At 34.2% G+C, this 19,386-nt stretch overlaps 1 protein-coding gene across 15 annotated transcripts in view; it reads right to left on the reverse strand.

The window, feature by feature from the left end:
- The window catches only part of lrrc4ca (leucine rich repeat containing 4C, genome duplicate a), a 431,094-nt gene that overhangs the window by 123,917 nt on the left and 287,791 nt on the right, over positions 1–19,386 (reverse strand). For 3 of the 15 annotated variants that reach the window (XM_087310795.1, XM_087310796.1, XM_087310805.1), the window contains exon 1: positions 6,031–7,304. The exons of 11 other annotated variants lie outside the window; for them this stretch is intronic. The gene's annotated coding sequence lies outside the window, so the exon portion shown is untranslated. 15 annotated transcript variants of the gene reach the window in all.

The following is a 19,386-nucleotide window of genomic DNA, read 5'->3' on the forward strand; positions in this document are numbered from 1 at the left end:
GTATTAAAAAAAGAAACGTGCTGTTTTTAACCATTCAATCAAAGCCAATGGAGTCCAAACATCGAGATGGATATCTATCTATCTATCTATCTATCTATCTATCTATCTATCTATCTATCTATCTATCTATCTATCTATCTATCTATCTATCTATCTATCTATCTATCTATCTATCTATCTATCTATCTATCTATCTATCCAACACAATCTCACGGCAATTCGTAACTTTTTCATTTAGTGGCTAATTCGTATGAATTCGTACAATCTAAACGGTCAGGTGCCACTCCTCCTTTTTAAAATCGTACCATTTCGTACGACTGAACTCGTGAATTAGCCACTAAACTGGCAAAACGTAAAATAATAATGTTTTCTCGTGAGATCAGGCTGATCTATCTATCTATCTATCTATCTATCTATCTATCTATCTATCTATCTATCTATCTATCTATGCATACAGTGTTTGGACCCATTGACTTTAATTGTATTTCATTGTATTCTTAATGTGCATTTCATATTAAGATATAATACAATACAAAATTGCTGTACATTTGTAAATTCATCATATTCCTCCAAAACTGCATTTTCAGCACCAAGTGTTTCATTCTTCATTGTCACACACTTCATAAACCATTCTAATACGCTAAGACTTTCTATGTTGCCTAAAAAAACTATTCTTATTATCAATGTTGAAAACAGTTGTGCTGTAGTGTGCTAAACTATTATTGTTAAAAATCTTTCTAATTAAAAGCCATTTTTAATCAACAAAATAGAAGTCACTTTAACAGGATCCATTTCTGAATAATCTCTTTATATATACAGCTGAAGTCAGAATTATTAGCCCCCCTTTGAATAGTTTTCTTTTTTAAATTTTTCCTAAATGATGTTTAATAGAGCAAGGAAATTTTCACAGTATGTCTGATAATATTTTTTCTTCTGGAGAAAATCTTATTTGTTTTATTTCAGCGAGAATAAAAGCAGTTTTTAATTTTATAAACACCATTTTAAGGACAAAATTATCAGCCCCTTTAAGCTATATTTTTCTCGATAATCTACAGAACAAACCATCATTATACAATAACTTGCCTAATTAGACTAACCTGCCTTGTTAACCTTATTAACCTAGTTTTAATAACCCTATTAACCTAGCCTTTAAATGTCACTTTAAGCTGTATAGAAGAGGCTTGAAAATATTCAATAAAACATTAATTACTGTCATCATGGCAAAGATTAAATATATCAGCTATTAGAAATGAGTTACTAAAACAATTATGTTTTTTTTCTCTTTTGAACTGTGAGGTTCCATTTTTCCAGCATATACAGAAATGTTTCATTTCACAAAACAAGCTTTATAGTGGAAAATACATCATTCGATTTTTTCAATATTCGTCATCCTAAAAAAACAAATGGCTCTTGAAAAAATCCTCACCAATGCTTTCATTTTCAGAGTGCATGGTGATCATACAGGTTTGGAATGACATGAGGATAACTAAGTAATAGCAAAGTGTAAATTCTAGCGCAAACTATCATTTAGAGACCTGCATAAATTCTGATAAAACCGCAATGCAAAAGGGTCTTGTACTAACGCAGGCCTCTAAGCTTGGGATCGGGCGTCCGGCCAACAGGAAGCTCTCCTAAAGGGTGACGTGAGTGGGCGGCCATGCACCGACTGCTTCGAAGGGACAAAATGGAGTTCTACAGACAGATGGATATAATTCAGTCATTACACACAAGGACTCCAATTCATTCCACTCGGCTTTCAGAACAAAAAAATTACTATGCTGTTTTTCACCTCGTGACTGCAGAACATCGAGCAGAGCTAGAGCTTCATGTTCTTGATCTTGGAAATGTTTTTTTTTTTTTTTAAAGATGAAAAACAGACAGATAGATAGATAGATAGATAGATAGATAGATAGATAGATAGATAGATAGACAGACAGACAGACAGACAGACAGACAGACAGACAGACAGACAGACAGACAGACAGATATATAGATAGATAGATAGATAGATAGATAGATAGATAGATAGATAGATAGATAGATAGATAGATAGATAGATAGATAGATAGATAAATAAATAGATATTTGACTTTCTGACACACAGTATGTCTGAAATCTGAAAAACCAATACATACTAGTGTCTTCAGAATAAATAAGCAAAGATTACAGCCATAGATCGTCTCACTTCTGCTTTAAAGGTTAACCTGGTCACTTCCATCATATCACACATCCACAGAGCCTCATTTAGCATTGCTTTTCAAATCAATACACATCAAGAGAGTGAACAAAGAACCCTTATATGAAAACCAACTCTTATATGAAACCAACTCTGCATTGCTTTAGTATGTATTCATCACAAATTAAAGAGCAAATAGGCAGACTCCTCTGCTAGAGTTTTACTGACTTCTTTTATGACTTCCTTTATAAAGCAGAAGACATCAAGTGTGAACATAAAACATCTGAAATCTGAATTATGACTTTTATGACATTCTTTTTTTTTTAACTGATACAAGTGTGAACACAACATCATGATCTAAATTAAGATGTTTTGTTTTTTTTGTGGATTGATTCAGTTCCTACTTAATAAATGTAAAAGAAAGGCTTTACTGACTTACAGAACTAAATGACATAAGTCATAGATTCATTTTTTAAGCCAATTAAGATCGAGTGTGAATGCAAAACATCCGTACTGAATTAAGTCAGTGTTGTGGATTGCTTAAGGTTTGCATTATTGTCCCAAATAAAAAAAGAAGAAGAAAACAACAACAGATGCTTATGTTAATGTTTCCTCACTTATGTTTTTTAACCAGTACACACCAAGTGTGAACACAAAACAACCTAAACTGAATTAAGAGTTTTAATGTGGATTAATGTTGTTCCATCATAGGTTAAAAGCAAAAATAATGTCCTGTCAATGCTTCATTCACTTTCTCAATCACTCACTTTACAAATCAATACACATCAAGTATGAATGTAAAGATCATAATCTGAATTAAGGAATTAAGGTTTTGTGGATTTGCTTAAGTTTGTATTTATCACAAATAAACCAGCAGAATAAACAGATTCAGCTATCATTTTTACTTGTTTTCTTTTTTAACCAGCACACATCAAGTGTGAAGGCAAAACATCTTGATCTGAATCAATTTTGTGGATTGCTTAGGTTTGGATTTATCACAAATATAAAAGCTCAAAAAACAAACACATCTGCCAATGCTTTACTGAGTTGTTTCCTCAGTTTTTTTAACCAGTACACATTAAGTGTGAACACAAACATGATCTGAATAAGACATTTTCTATACTGCTTCATATTCATCAAAGATTTAAAAGCATTAAGACAGACTCCTTTGCCAATGCTTTCTTGACTTTGATTCATTTTCAAATCGATACACATCAAGTGTGAATACAAAACATCCTAATCTGAATGAAGTCTGTTTTGTGGATTACTTAAGTTTGGAATTATCATAAATATAAAAGCTAAAAAACAAAGTCATCTGCCAATGTTTTACTGACTTGTTTCCTCACTTTTTTTAAACCAGCACACATTAAGTGTGAACATCAAACATCCGGACCTGATTTAAGTCATTGCTTTGTCTATCCCAGATTAAAAGCATAAATGCTTTCTCAACTTAGATTCATTTTCAAATCAATAAACATCAAGTGTGAATCTAAAACTTGATCTGGATTTTGTGGATTCCTTAAGTTTAGATTTATCACATATAAATAAACCAGAATAAACAAACTCATCTACCATTTTTTTTCTGACTTGTTTCCTCACTGATTTTTTTTTTTAACCAGCACACATCAAGCTTGAACATAAAACATCCTGACCTGAGTCATTTAAGGCATTGCTTTTTGTTCATTCCAAATTAAAAATAAGACAGACTCCTTTGCCAATGCTTTCTTGACTTTGATTCATTTTCAAATCAATACACATCAAGTGTAAACGCAAAATATCCTGATTTAAATTAAAGATTTTTTTTTACTAGATTGCTTGAGTTCTATCACAAAAAAAAAAAAAAAAAAAAAAAACAGAAACAATTCTTTACAGGCTTTATCACTTACTTTCCAAATCAATACACATCAAGTATGAACACAAGACATCCTGATCTGAATTAAGGAAGTTTTGAGGATTGCCTGAGTTTGTAATAATCACAAATTAAAAAGTAGAAAGGCAGACTCCTCTGCCAAGGTTTTATTGACTTGTTACACAAGATAATGAAGTCAAAACGAAAAGCACAGATACCTGTGATACAAAGCACACATAATTGTTTTCCTCCTTGAGAGACTTTGTAATTATGACAGACAGCTATGACCTTAGAGTATGCAGCATGGCTAATTTAAGATCTTTTTTTTTCCTGTTGAAACAATCTCCTTAATATTGTTTGGATGTTTCCAGCGATGTAATCCACACTTCAATATGGTTGGCTTGTACTGTATGGTTGAATTTAAAAATAATCATTTTCACAAGGCATATTAGCATAAGGCAGTGGGAAGTGGAGAAACACAAACAGTAGAGCGGTTCTGCAGTTTTCTGGCATGGGTTTCAGCACTGCTTCCAGAGCAAGGCCAAACTCTGTCAGCACTGAATCAGATCACGTCTATTCTATAGGATGGTTATTAAGTCATGCTTACATCAATGTGAATGCGTACGGATTTTAGACATTTCATTTTTAATAAGTAATTTTATCAGCAGGTGTTAATTTATATCAAATACGTTTTAGTGTCTACAACATTAAATATACATGCATATTAATTGTAAATAATGTGTCAAATGTTTCAAATAACGTTTTTTTAAAAAACAGGACAAATGATGTTCCAACTTTATTAAGCATAAAATAAATATGTATGCAAAGATGATAAAATATTTATTCTGATCATAACACATTTTATTGTAAAGGAGTAAAGTGATTTTGAAAATCTTGCTGAAAAATGGGGAATAAATGGTTTGAAGAATAAAATTTAAAGTATAAAAATGAAACAAAGTCCTAAAAATTTATTGGTTTAAATTTAAATTCATTGTGATTTTAGTTTGGTAATTCTGTAAAACATGGTGAAATATATATATATATATATATATATATATATATATATATATATATATATATATATATATATATATATATACATATACATACACACACACACACACACACACACACACACATATATATATATATATATATATATATATATATATATATATATATATATATATATATATGTGTGTGTGTGTGTGTGTGTGTGTGTGTGTGTGTGTGTGTGTGTGTAAACGTTTTAATTTGTACTTAAATGTTTTTCAGAAGTAAAAAGTACTGAACCAAAGCATATTTAAATACAATATCCAAAAACAATACGTTTACCAGTAGTTAAAAAATGAAGGAAAAAAAAACGCAGATGCCTATAAGATGCCTGTTAGCCTATAAGAAATATAGAAGCTTCTGTTAAATTCATATTTATAATACAAAAATGAATAACGTATACATATGGTCGTATCAAAATCTAAGAAGCAACAGCCTGAATTCCATCCTTCAGCACAATCACCCTCATTCTGACTGAGTCTAACCTGAAAAGCATACGAATGGCTCATTTATTTATATTCGTACATGATTAATTAAAATAGGAACCAAATCACGCCTTAACACGGATGTGGCACATCGCATCCACGCTGAATGAATGAAAGAAAGATTCGACCGCAAAGGTGGAACACTGTGCAGTTGTCAATAGCGCACACATTTATCACACGCACGCACGAGCGCGCGCGCACACACTAGAGAGAGATAAAGACAGTTGGGGAAAAAAGCAAAGCTCACAGCCGGTGAGAGAACGATTCAGTCGATATATATGTGTGGATATATGCAGAACGACTGTTCAAATTACACAACTGACAGCACTATAACCTTTTTTAATTACACCAGACGTGCGTATTGTAGCCTATTTAAGTACCCCTCCAGGTGTACAATTCAAACCTCTGGGTGTCAAAAAGACGTCAAAGTGACCACTCATGCAAATACAAAGCCACGGATGACTTACTTTCTCAATGTGTGAGGTTCAAATCGCATGCGAAAATCAGCGTTCCGTTCGAAAATCCATCCGCAATTCAGTAGCGCGACGCCAAGGAAATGTTCTTCAGCGTTTACTCTCAACTATCCAAGCTATCCAACAGCAGTTTGAGGGTTCACGAGCTTCTATGAGAAGACATTCGCTCTCGTATATCCATTCGCTCTTCCTGTCAATGCCATCATATGGACGAGTGGCTCTAAAGCAGATATCTCGACGCTTTCTTTCCCCGCATCATCATCATCGAAGAAGAGAAAAAAATCCAGTCCTTTCCTGCTGATAAATCAATTAAATCGTCGTCTCCTCGGTTTGGCGTGTCATTCTCGGCAGATTCAGGTTTTCACATTCAACCAATGGGTTTTATCCCTGAGACGTACCATTCCCTGCATCTTCTTCATCCCAAATCTTCAACACACCATAAACCATGCTCTTACTCCCCGGTCATGGTTTAAAACGGAACTTTTCTTCCCCGTTCTTTTACGCACCGCGATCTGATTAGATTTCTACTCACAGCCCAGTGCGGATTTCAAGATGCTTATTTCCTTGAAATGTGATTATGTCCTACGGAATGCCTGGCGAGAGAAGCCGCGTGCAAGTATTGGTACATCACATCATATCCAACACCCTCAGCATCGTTTGGAAAGGAAAAAAGGACCACTAAATCCTCGCTTTTTTCTTGAGGAAAGTGAAGCAAAAAATGAGTTTGCTGACGGATAAATACACCAACCACTGCTGTAGCTCCTTTAAAGACGCCTATAAACTTGTCAGAGGCGAGGTGTTCGTCAAAAGCAACATCCCACCAGTTCAACTCAACTCCGACGAAAAGCAATCCACTGACGCGACGAAAATCCAGTATTACGCAGCGCGCGCAAGTGCGGGAACAGCTACAAGTGAGTCACCTCACGAGCAGGAGCGTCTAAACAGCGTCGGAAAGAAAGGAAAGAAAACGTCCCCGAATGAAGTTCTAGCGCGAAGATGTCCTATGAACGCGCGAGACGCCAAGAATCTTCTAACGCGTATTGATGTAGCCCTCAACCCAAAGTCTCACTCTTCTGGCTGTCCTCACAGGCGTCTTCTCGCATGCGTAAAAGTCAATGGTCCAATAATCTTTTTCCATCTTAGCAATGATTGGTCGAGTGCAATAACCCTGAACGCTATGGATTAAATGATGAGGGGTGCGAGTGTGTGTGTGCGCGCGCGCGCATCCGGACAGGTCTGTAGCGCCTGTTTGACGCACACATGTGATTGTGGATATTCTGTGTGAGCGTTTGATGCGCTGCTGCTGCTTCTTCTTGTCTAGTGCAGAAGGGACACGACTGCCATCTACCGACCCTCTGTTCTCTGTCTAGACGCTGTTCTCAGCCTACGACCACCTGAGCCTTTGAAAAAAAAGAAAAAGAAAAGTAGAAGAAGAGGCAAGGCATGTAATTTTCAAACCACAGATCATGAACACGTTCTAGTGACCTGCATACGCCTCCGATGGTTATGAAGTGCGTAATGTATGCTTTACGTTTTCACGGGGGACTGGAGTGTGTAATAAAACGCAGAGATTATGCTAAAACATATACAAGGACCTAGGATGTCATAAATTGTCAGGGAAGGAGAGCATGAGAGGTGGTTTTGAGATTGATGATGAGAAAGCACAGGGAAAAAAAAACTGAAAGAAAGAAAGTTTGGAATTCATATTTAAATATATATATATATATATATATATATATATATATATATATATATATATATATATATATATATATATATATATATATATATATTGAAAATAAACATTTTAATAAATTTTTCAGTGAATATAGACAATGCATTTTGGTGCATTTAAACAAAACAGATTTATTAAACACATATATTCTTTAAAATAATAATTTAGTCATCAAACGTCTTTACAAATCGAAAGATAATACAATTAAATTCAAGCAAAATATTGCAAAAGTAAATTACAACCTACAAAATGTCACCTAAAAATGTCAACTTTTTTGCTTCTCTTGATTTTTCCTCTTTTTAAAATTTTATTTAATATTTTTATATAACATATACATTTGGGTGTACAAGTTTTTGGACCGTTATTGTGAGTTATTTAGTTAGAAAAGCTCAAGATTTGGCTTCAGTACTGACTAATCTAATGCATATGCACAAATATATGTATTTATATATGCTAAGCACCTTATATGTATTTACATAGTAAGATGATTAAAAACTAGTGTTCATTTTTCAGATAACATTTTCATTCATTCATTCATTCATTCATTTTCTTGTCGGATTAGTCCCTTTATTAATCCAGGGTCGCCACAGCGGAATGAACCGCCAACTTATCCAGCAAGTTTTTACACAGCGGATGCCCTTCCAGCCGCAACCCATTAATGGGAAACATCCACACACACACACTCATACACTACGGACAATTTAGCCTAACCAATTCACCTGTACCGCATGTGGGGGAAACCGGAGCACCCGAAGGAAACCCACGCAAAGGCAGGGAGAACATGCAAACTCCACACAGAAACGCCAACTGAGCCGAGGTTCGAACCAGCAACCCAGCGACCTTCTTGCTGTGAGGTGACAGGTGTCATTCAACTTAATGTAAAAATGAAATGACATGACATGCTCACATTCCGATAGTAAAAAATGTGACATATTCAGTAATGTTAATTCAAATTTATTACATTTTAAATTATATAAACTGACAAAAAAAAAAAAAACTTCTGGTCCTTCAAAGTATAAAGATTAAATTTTGCAATTAATAAGTAGTTTTGGAGCTGAACTGTGATCTTTAAAAAAAGGGTAAAATCTTACTTTTTCACTTTTTTTCCTATGTCAGATCAAAAGTTGCAAATTACTTTAGTGATTCATCTCAAAACTGGCTGCTTTAGTTTACCACTTAGTACTCTAGTTGGGTATTTCTTAAAATCCTTATTAAGAACATTGGAAATAATTGGCATTAGTGTCGTGCTCTACTTGCTTGTTGGCATCATTACGGAAAGCAATTTAATAGACTGAAATCGCAAATTAATAATAAGTTCTGGATATTTTGGTCTGGTTTGCCATACGGATAGCCTCAACATGAATGAACTGAAAATGAATCATTTTCCTTAAACCAGGGCTGCACGATATTGGAAAAAAAAAAAATTGACATTGCCATTTTCATGCACTGCGATATATTGCGATATTCAACTGATGACTAGTGAAGACTTCATAATTTTAGATTGATTGGGATGATTGTGTAGGGGAGCATATCTGTATGAAATATCATTTAAAAATGACGAGCATGGTTAAACACAACAGACAAAAGAAGCAAATAAAAAATGATTTATGATTTTTCTGGGGAGTCTAACAGTATTCAGCAGGAATGAAATAATCACAGTATTGTAATAATTAAAATAACACTATATCGAGTACTAAATTAAACTTTAAGCTACAAATGTTTAATGTATTGTGTCCAATGTTTAAGTTTGTTCGAAATTCTTACTGTAAGGCCTTAACAACACATGCAAATAATAAACTTTCAGACTAAGGTTATATTTAATTTACTTACATCCACATTCATATCTATCTGATTGTCTGTCACACTGCGTTTTTTTGAATGTTTGGTGCCCTTTTGTGTATAAATAATGCGCAGGTTAGTGTATACTCCATCAGCTGTTTTAGTTTATGTCGGGTTTATGTTTTTGACAGTTTGGCGCCATCTATTGTTTGAATAGTGTGCAGGTTAGTGTATACCCCATCAGCTGTGTTAGTTTCTGTCAGCTTTTCATAATTTACAGTTTGGCGCCATCTTGTTTCTGAATAATGCGCAGGTTAGTGTATACTCCATCAGCTGTTTTAGTTTCTGTCAGCTTGCGTTTTTGACTATTTGGCGCCATCTTGTGTCTGAATAGTGCACAGGTTAGTGTATACTCCTTTAGCTGTTTTAGTTTCTGCTAGCTTTGTGTTTTTGACTGTTGGGTTTCATATTTTGTCTGAATAATGCGCAGGTTATTGTATATTCCATCAGCTGTTTTAGTTTCTGCCAGCTTTGCGTTTTTTTTTTTTACAGTTTTGAGCCATCTTGTGTTTGAATAATGTGCAGGTTAGTGTATACTCCATCAGTTGTTTTAGTTTCTGTTGGCTTTGCAGTTTTTACAGTTTGGCGCAATCTTGTGTCTGAATAATGTACAGGTTATTGTATACTCCATCAGCTGTTTTAGTTTCTGTCAGCTTTGCGTTTTTTTTTTTTTTTTTTACAGTTTGCCGCCATCTTGTGTCTGAATAATGTACAGGTTAGTGTATACTCCATCAGTTGTTTTAGTTTGTCAGCTTTGCGTATTTTACAGTTTAGCACCATTTTGTTTCTGAAAAATGCACAGGTTAGTGTATAATCCATCAGCTGTTTTAGTTTCTGTCAGCTTTGCGTATTTTACAGTTTAGCACCATCTTGTTTCTGAATAATGCGCAGGTTAGTGTATACTCCATCAGCTGTTTTATTTTCTGTCAGCTTTGCGTATTTTACAGTTTAGCACCATCTTGTTTCTGAATAATGCGCAGGTTAGTGTATACTCCATCAGCTGTTTTAGTTTCTGTCAGCTTTGCGTATTTTACAGTTTAGCACCATCTTGTTTCTAAATAATGCGCAGGTTAGTGTATACTCCTTCAGCTGTTTTAGTTTCTGTCGGCTTTGCATTTTTTACAGTTTAGCGCCATCTTGTGTCTGAATAATGCGCAGGTTAGTGTATACTCCTTCAGCTGTTTTAGTTTCTGTCAGCTTTGCCTTTTTTACTGTTTGGCGCCATCTTGTTTCTGAATAATGTGCAGGTTAGTGTATACTTTATCAGCTCTTTTAGTTTCTGTCAGCTTTGTGCTTTTGACCATTTTGGCGCCATCTTGTGTCTAAATAATAAGCAAGTTAGCGTATACCCTATCAGGTTAAAGTTTGAAATGACTCCACAATAATGTTAACTGTAATGTCTGGTCAACTATAATTCCTGCAATGTGACTATTGTGGACTCACACATTGCAATATCGATACTGAAATGATTTCTCGTGCAGCCCTACTTGAAACTACAATTGCGATGTATGAGCTTTATTCAGTAAAAAGAATCTAAATAATACATATCCTAAAGGAATAGTTCACCCTAAATTTGAGAAATTACATACATTTTACTCACCCCCAGTGGTTTCAAAATGTCATGATTTTTCCTCTGATCTGCTTAAACATTAAGGTATTATAAAGAAACCGATATAGTATGGAAACAAAAAATCATGGAAATTAGTGGATTAGCAGTTTTCAAAATATCCTACTTTGTGTTCAACACAACATTCAACACAGTTTGCTTAATAATTTAATCTAAAATGGCAATGTAGCAAAATTGTAAATGAATTTAACTTATAAAAGTACAACAAAATATACAATGTGTACTCACAAACTACACACAGTGAAATAAACAACCAGCCACACTGATAAACCTTCACCCGATTCACTAAAAAGAATCACTTCACAGGAATTATTTCTCCAGGAATCAGACTGTTACTCAACACAAACAAACTAAACAATTTCAAAGTGTCATTTTCAAAACAACATCCCTCTCTTTGGTTTCAAAAGATGAGATATGCCAAATACATCTTAATATGCATACAGAAAAAAGACGACACTTTTGTGAGTGAAATATTCAGATCTGTTTTCTTATTCCTTTAGCAGAATACGCTTGTCAGCATCTCGTCACAGCCTTGCGCTTCACGGACATCTCGTCATTTATCTGTCCGCTCGCCCGTCCACCTGCCCATCAAGCGCAGCCAAATCAGCTAAATATGGGCGAAGATCAGCTCCTCCTCTCCTGCTGTCTGATTGAGTCATTCTAATTGTTTGACATTAAAGGGCAGGTGTGTTTCTTTGACTGACAGGCTGGACTTCAGCGCTGTCTATTCTCACAAGCTTGAAACATGCGAATGCATACGCAGCTGAGAGAAATGAGCAAGCAAATTTTCACACAGAAGAGATCTTCATAATATAAAAACAATTAACACGTTAGTTTAAAGGTCACCTATTAGCCACTGTTTACAAGATGTAAAGTAAGTCTCTGAAGTCCCTATAGAGTGTGTATGAGAAGTTTACTCAGCTCAAAATACCAAACAATTTTGGTTCTCCCCTTTTAGGCTTTGACCCAAATCGTGCCATGTTGGTGACTGTCACTTTAAATTCAAATGAGATTGTGCTTATTTTAAAAGAGGGCGGAGCTATGAATGCCTATGTGTCAGCATAATGGCAGATTCAAACCAAGACTAGTGTTATGTATGTAAAAAACTGAAAATCTCAAAAGAAGTGTCTCAGAAGAAGGCAGTTTGTGGAGATTACAATGTTCATTTGTGTACATTTATAATGCGTCCTAGTCGCTGACATATTTGGCAGGTATAAAGTCAAATGATGAATGGCTGCTTCTCATTTAGGTCTGTCTATGCTAAAGAAAGAGAGATTGTCAGTTATGGGGCAGGATTTCTCCCCTTCGATGACATGTACAATGGAAGAATGTCAATCAAAGTGCTTCTGCAGAGTTGTTTTTATCAATTGTGATTATAAAATTGAAGAGTTCAGATGCAAAAACCTTCAAGTGCCGTCTGAAATTGCCATAAAAAATGAAAATTTTTCTCAGGCTCCTTTGTTTATTTTTAGATATTTTACTTTAAAGACCAGAAAAAGGACTTATTCTTTGCAATTAATGTGATATTACTGAACACACACTCACAGGAGTTCATTTTAGAGGAAGATTTTAGAGGAAAATTTTAGACGGCATTTAGAGGTTTTTGCATCTAAACTCTTCAATTGTTTTAATTGATTCATTTTTACTGAGGCTGGCTATTTTCACAAAATACAACTCTAGTTGTTTGTTTGGATTGAATAAATATGTAAATTACCTGCGTAAACTTTCATTTTTATTTGTGTGAACCCATTGTTATGCACAATAGTATCATTTAAAATGGTACTCATGGCTAAATAATAAGTACTAGCTAATGACCAAAATTACACTGTAAAAACAGTTGACTCAACTTAAAACTGTAGAAACAACCTGAATCGAGTCATGTGCTGTACTTGGATTTAAAGTTAGGTCAACTCAAAAAAGAAAATTTAAGCCAATTTAATTTGTGTTTGTTGCTTACTGGAGTCAGAAACTGTTACTATTTAAAGTTAGGTATGTGTAAATCCCCAAAAGTGAATGCTGGGTAACATGTTGAGTCAACTTTTTTTTAACAGTTGTACTTAATGGATCTATTAAAATAAGCACTACACTACCTGACAAAAAGTCTTGTCGTCGATTTTAATTGTAAGAGCAACAAATAATAACTTGACTTCAAGTTAATTTGGAAAAGTGGCAGAAGGTAGTTTTTTTCCCGATGTTATACTGCCGATCAACACAAATACTGCAGAAGACCTATTGGAACCTGCATGGACCCAAGATTCTCACAGAAACCAGTCAAGTTTAGTGAAGGAAAAATCATGGTTTTGGGGTAACAGTCAGTACAGGGGTGTTCAAGAGATCTGCAGAGTGGATGGCAACATCAACAGCCTGAGGTATCAAGACATTACTGCTGCTAATCGCATTACAAACCACAGGAGAGGGTGAAATCTTCAGCAGGATAGCGCTTCTTCTCATACTTCAGCCTCCACATTAAAGTTTCTAAAAGCAAAGAAGGTCATTGTGCTCCATGATTGGCCAGCCCAGTCAACAGATATAAACATTATAGAGCATGTCTGGGGTAAGATGAAGGAGGACGCATTGTAGATAATCCCAAGAATATTGATGAACTCTGGGAGTCCTGCAAGAACTCTTTCTTTGCCCTTCCAGATGACTTCATTAATAAGTAATGTTGCACCATGACTTTATATTCTATACTGTACATTATTTCTGTTAGGAGACAAGACTTTTATCTAAGCAAAGTCAGACCTTATTGTCCTAATTAAATAATTAAATATCAAGGCATGATCATATTTTATTTTGGTAAATTAATCGTAATCTAGAGGCCTTCGCCTTACATATAAGCCACTTCTGATACCAAATAATCAACTAGAAGTCAAATGATTATTTGTTTTTCCTAAAGCTTGGATAGGCGGCACGACTTTTGTCAGGTAGTATAATAACTTGAATATTGCACTTACATTGACCAATCATAACAGTGTCTATTGACAGAGCGAGATTATTGTTTTTTTTTTTGTTTTTTTACAGATATATGTTGTTTGTTGTGTGTGCAAAAAAAACTTGACAGGCAAACCGTCATGAAACATATTAAAGTAATACAAAACTCCAAGCCACGACCCCTTTAATAACAACTTTAACAACACCCGAGACGTCAAATGTTTCTCGGAAACATAAATACATTAGGTGACAGCTCTAGTTTGACTTATACGCTCACGGCATCGTGATGGCGAGGTAGCCTTGTTATGACAGCCTTATCTAATGGTCCAGATTTAAAGCTTTCATTTTACAGCCCTCCAATGATTCTCCTGCGACCACTACGTTTCACTTAGGATGTTATTTGCTCTGTGGGAACCATCTGAATGACCATAACATCTATCTTAATGCAACCATTCATTTCTCTACAGGGACACCAGGAGAAGAGGTGATTGACGGAACATTTCTATAGCGAAGTGCTTTCAATTTACTCCCAAGCAGGTCGAGCTCTAAAGAGAAGCTGAATTAAATTAAAGCATGTCCGTTAGCTTGCGCTGGATGTACTGCTAAAGTAGACAGTGTTTGTGCTTTATATGGGTGCACGTGTTAATAGACAAAAAGAGTTTGTGGAATGACGTGAACACATAAACAAAGATTTGGAACATTCAGAACTAAATATAAATGTTTTTTAGTACTTTGTTGAAGAGTTTTTAGAGAGATTTTAAGGTGTTTGCGTACTTGGTTAAGTACTAACACCTTACCAAATTGCTAAGATATCCAATAAGTTCTTTCAGGAATGGGGGGACCGTAGGGGTGGTGTTGTGTAATTGCATTTATAATGCCACACCACTCAAAATTTAGATGTATGTAAATGTAATAAATTACAAGCATGTCTTGACATTGAGATTCATTCATTCATTCATTTTCTTTTTGGCTTAGTGGCTTTATTAATATGGGGTCACCACAGCAGAATGGGCCACCAACTTATTCAATATATGTTTTACGCAGCTATACAGGGAGAAGATGCAAACTTCACACAGATATGCCAACTGATCCAGCTGAGGCTCAAACCAGCGACCTACTTGCTGTGAGGCAATCGTGTTACCCACTGCGCCACCGCGTCGTCGACATCGAGATGAAATATTCAATTTTACATTGCTGAAAAAGAAATGAATAATAAAAAATGTATATATTGATTGTGAAATATATTTATTTGTTTACATATAGTCAGTGAAACTTTTCAATGTTTATTAAACTTATTTAGTCATTGTCTGTTTCTTTTAAAGTCTTTAAATTCAATATTAAGCCTTGAAGGGCAAATTCTTTATTTAATTCATGAGGCATATAGTTCAATAAATATAATTCAATAATTCATATAAAGCATACAAATGTATAAATATTAACATATTAATTAGATAAAATTAACATCTGCACTGAATTTTTTTTTTTTTTAGCACAGCCTTGTATGCTTATTTGAACAAGAAAAAATATTCATCCTAAAACATGAAATAAATGTTATAGAGAGTAAAAATGTAACTTTCTCAAGCATCATCATATTGTTACAACACTTACTTATACAGCTGAAGTCAGAATAATTAGCCCTCTTTTGATTTGTATTTTCTTTTTTTTAATATTTCCCAAATTATGTTAAACAGAGCAATGACATTTTTACAGTATGTCTGATAATATTTTTTCTTCTGGAGAAAGTCTTATTTGTTTTATTTCGGCTAGAATAAAAGCAGTTAATAATTTTTGTTAAAAAACATTTTTGGGTCAAAATTATTAGCCCCTTTAAGCTATTTTTTTTCTATAGTCTACAGAACAAACCATCATTATACAATAACTTGCCTAATTACCCTAACCTGTCACTTTAAGCTGTATAGAAGTGTCTTGAAAAATATCAAGTAAAACATTATTTACTGTCATCATGACAAAGATAAAATAAATCTGTTATTAGAAATAAGTTTTTAAAACTATTATGCTTAGAAATGTGCTGAAACAATCTTCCCTACATTAAACAGAAATTGGGGGAAAAAACAAACAGGGGCGCTAATAATACAGGGGGGCTAATAATTCTGACTTCAACTCTATATATATATATATATATATATATATATATATATATATATATATATATATATATATATATATATATATATATATATATATTTATATATATATATTTATATATATATATATATATATATATATATATATATATATATATATATATATTTATATATATATATATATATATATATATATATATATATATATATATGTATATGTATATATATATATATATATATATATATGATTGTATTTTTTGAAGAGTAATGCTTCAATGAATGATCTGCCAGATGGAACCTTTTCCAAGTGGAAAATGACTTTTCAGTACCAGAAGGTTCTATCTGCATTTATTGTGGTTATTTTACTCCAATTTGCAAATGTAAGAGTAATTTGGATCATTTACATTTAGAGAATCTTTAGGGTCTCTGTCATGTTAATGTATAAAAGAGAACTGTTACACACATATTGTTTGCTATATGGAATGCAAAAACTTTGAAGCTCAATATCTCAAAATCATTTAGAACGCAGATAGAACCTTATAATTTAAAGGTGATGAAGTGATATCATTTTCAATCCATTTGGCAACACATATATTTAATAAATTAACAAATAAAATAAACATTTTCATTAAAGATTTAGGACAAATAAACTCATTTGATTTAGTTAGTTGCACTGCTCAATTTTCCAGTGTGTCTAGCTTTAAAAACACAACAAAATTTCCACAAAAAAAAAAAAAAAAAAATGCCAGTTTATGCCAGTGGTTCTCAAACTTTTTTCATCAAGTACCACCTCAAAAAACAATTGTCTCTCCAAGTACCACCAAACAGAGCAGTATTGAAATTCAGTAGTGTAGTTGGCCCAGTAAAGCAGCTACAGCTTTGCACGGTTTAAAAATGTGGCAGATTAATTCCTACTATTAAGAATATTTATTATTGTCAGTCACTTTACACATTATAAATAGTCTTAACATTAACACTGTACTGTGCTTATTTGTAAAAAACAAACAAACAAACAAACAAAACAACAAACAAACAAACAAACAAACAAAATAACAAAATAACAAAATAACAAACAAACAAAATAACAAAATAACAAACAAAAAAAAAACTAAAACTAAAAAAGTCAACATTTAAATTAAAATGTTCTTTTTAAAGTAAAAGTAGTAGGTTACTGTTCTTAAAAAAAAAAAAAAAAAAAAAAACTGTACTTAAATGTAAACTATTAACATATAGTAGCCAACTCATTACCACCTGGAAATGTTGCCTGGATCTCAGAAATATAGGCTATATGTCATCATATATTCGTATATAAATCATTTTTGATAAATTTTGAAATATATGTAGCATGTACAATGACATATTTTATTCCTCCGCGTACCACTAAAAGAAAGCCCGAGTACCACTAGTGGTACACGTACCACAGTTTGAGAACCACTGGTTTATGCAAAGAGAAAACCTGGAACTCAAACACACCTAAAGACCTGCAACAACCTTTCTGTTTGCACTGACTCATATTGCTGCGTCCTTCAGGAAAAGACCAGAGAGCACAGTCGACTCTCCACGTGAGAGAATAAATCTTTGTCGCCCTTCAGTCCTCGCGTCCTCTCCATCTTCTGGGACTCTCCAACTCACGGCGGGTCAAACATCATATCAAAAACAATCACCATACAGCAGAACATATCGAGCCCAGGTTAAAGGTCAATATCACGGACCCTGCAGGATAGCGCATTGTTGTTGTCCGACCATTGCAACATCTGTTTGTGAAATACACGCAGCAGGCAGAGGTTATTTTACATACAAACGTGAATTTCTTTAATTTGGCTAGATTTTTCATAACGTTTGTTCTTTAGCCTTTTGATATGTTTAAAGGGACAGTTCACCCAAAAATGAAAATTTTGTTATCATTTACTCACCCTTGACTTGTCCCAAATGTTTTAGATCTTAATTTTGTTCAAATGTAAAATAGATTCAAAATAAATAAAATGAGGTGACGAAGTGGCGCAGTACGTAGTGCTTTCGCCTCACAGCAAGAAGGTCGCTGGTTCTAACATCGGCTCAGTTGGCGATTCTGTGCAGAGTTTGCATGTTCTCCCTGCATTCGCTTGGGTTTCCCCGTGTGCTCCGGTTTCCCCCACAGTCCAAAGACATGCAGTACAGGTAAATTGGGTAAGTTAAATTGTTCGTAGTGTATGAGTGTGTTTGTGAATGTGTGGATGTTTCCCAGAGATGGGTTGTGGCTGGAAGGGCATCCGCTGCGTAAAAATGTGGTAGATAAGTTGGCGGTTCATTTCGCTGTGGTTAATAAACCCCAGATTAATAAAGGGACTAAGCTGACAATAAAATGAATGAATAAATAAATAAAATGAATAAAATGTTTTGATTATTTTACTACCATTTTTCAAATTTGTAATAATACAAATATATAATCTGAAGAGTATTTAACACACAAAAATGCCCTGCTTATTTATTCATTCATTCATTTTCTTGTCGGCTTAGTCCCTTTATTAATCCGGGGTCGCCACAGCGGAATAAACCGCCAACTTCTCCAGCAAGTTTTTACGCAGCGGATGCCCTTCCAGCCGCAACCCATCTCTGGGAAACATCCATATACACACACACTCATACAGTATGGCCAATTTAGCCTACCCAATTCTCCTGTACTGCATGTCTTTGGATTGTGGGGGAAACCGGAGCACCTGGAGGAAACCCACGCGAATGCTGCGTCGCCCCTGCTTATTTATATTATTTATATTATATAACAGTTAGCCATCACATCAATGAAATCATAAAATTCTGAAATGAATTCACGCAAATTTTCATGTATTTAGATTTACTTTTTAACATTTTAAACGAAAAACGACACTTTACATTTTAAAAATACAAATGTACAGCATGCCTAAACAACTTCATATCTCAAATGATGATAACATCTTCAACTTTACATCTTAAAAAAAATTATAATGTGGGCTTAATGTGAGTTCCAGCCTGATGTCATGAGGCAACATAACTCATAACTAGGCCCACACGGAATCTGCATGCGCAGAAATCCGCAGATTTTAAGCTCATCGTTGAGTGTATGTATTTACTTGTGTAAATGTGTGTAAATTTGTATT

The sequence above is a fragment of the Danio rerio genome, chromosome 25 (genome assembly GCF_052040795.2).
Source record: "Danio rerio strain M-AB ecotype USA chromosome 25, GRCz13ab, whole genome shotgun sequence".
Taxonomy (NCBI): domain Eukaryota; kingdom Metazoa; phylum Chordata; class Actinopteri; order Cypriniformes; family Danionidae; genus Danio; species Danio rerio.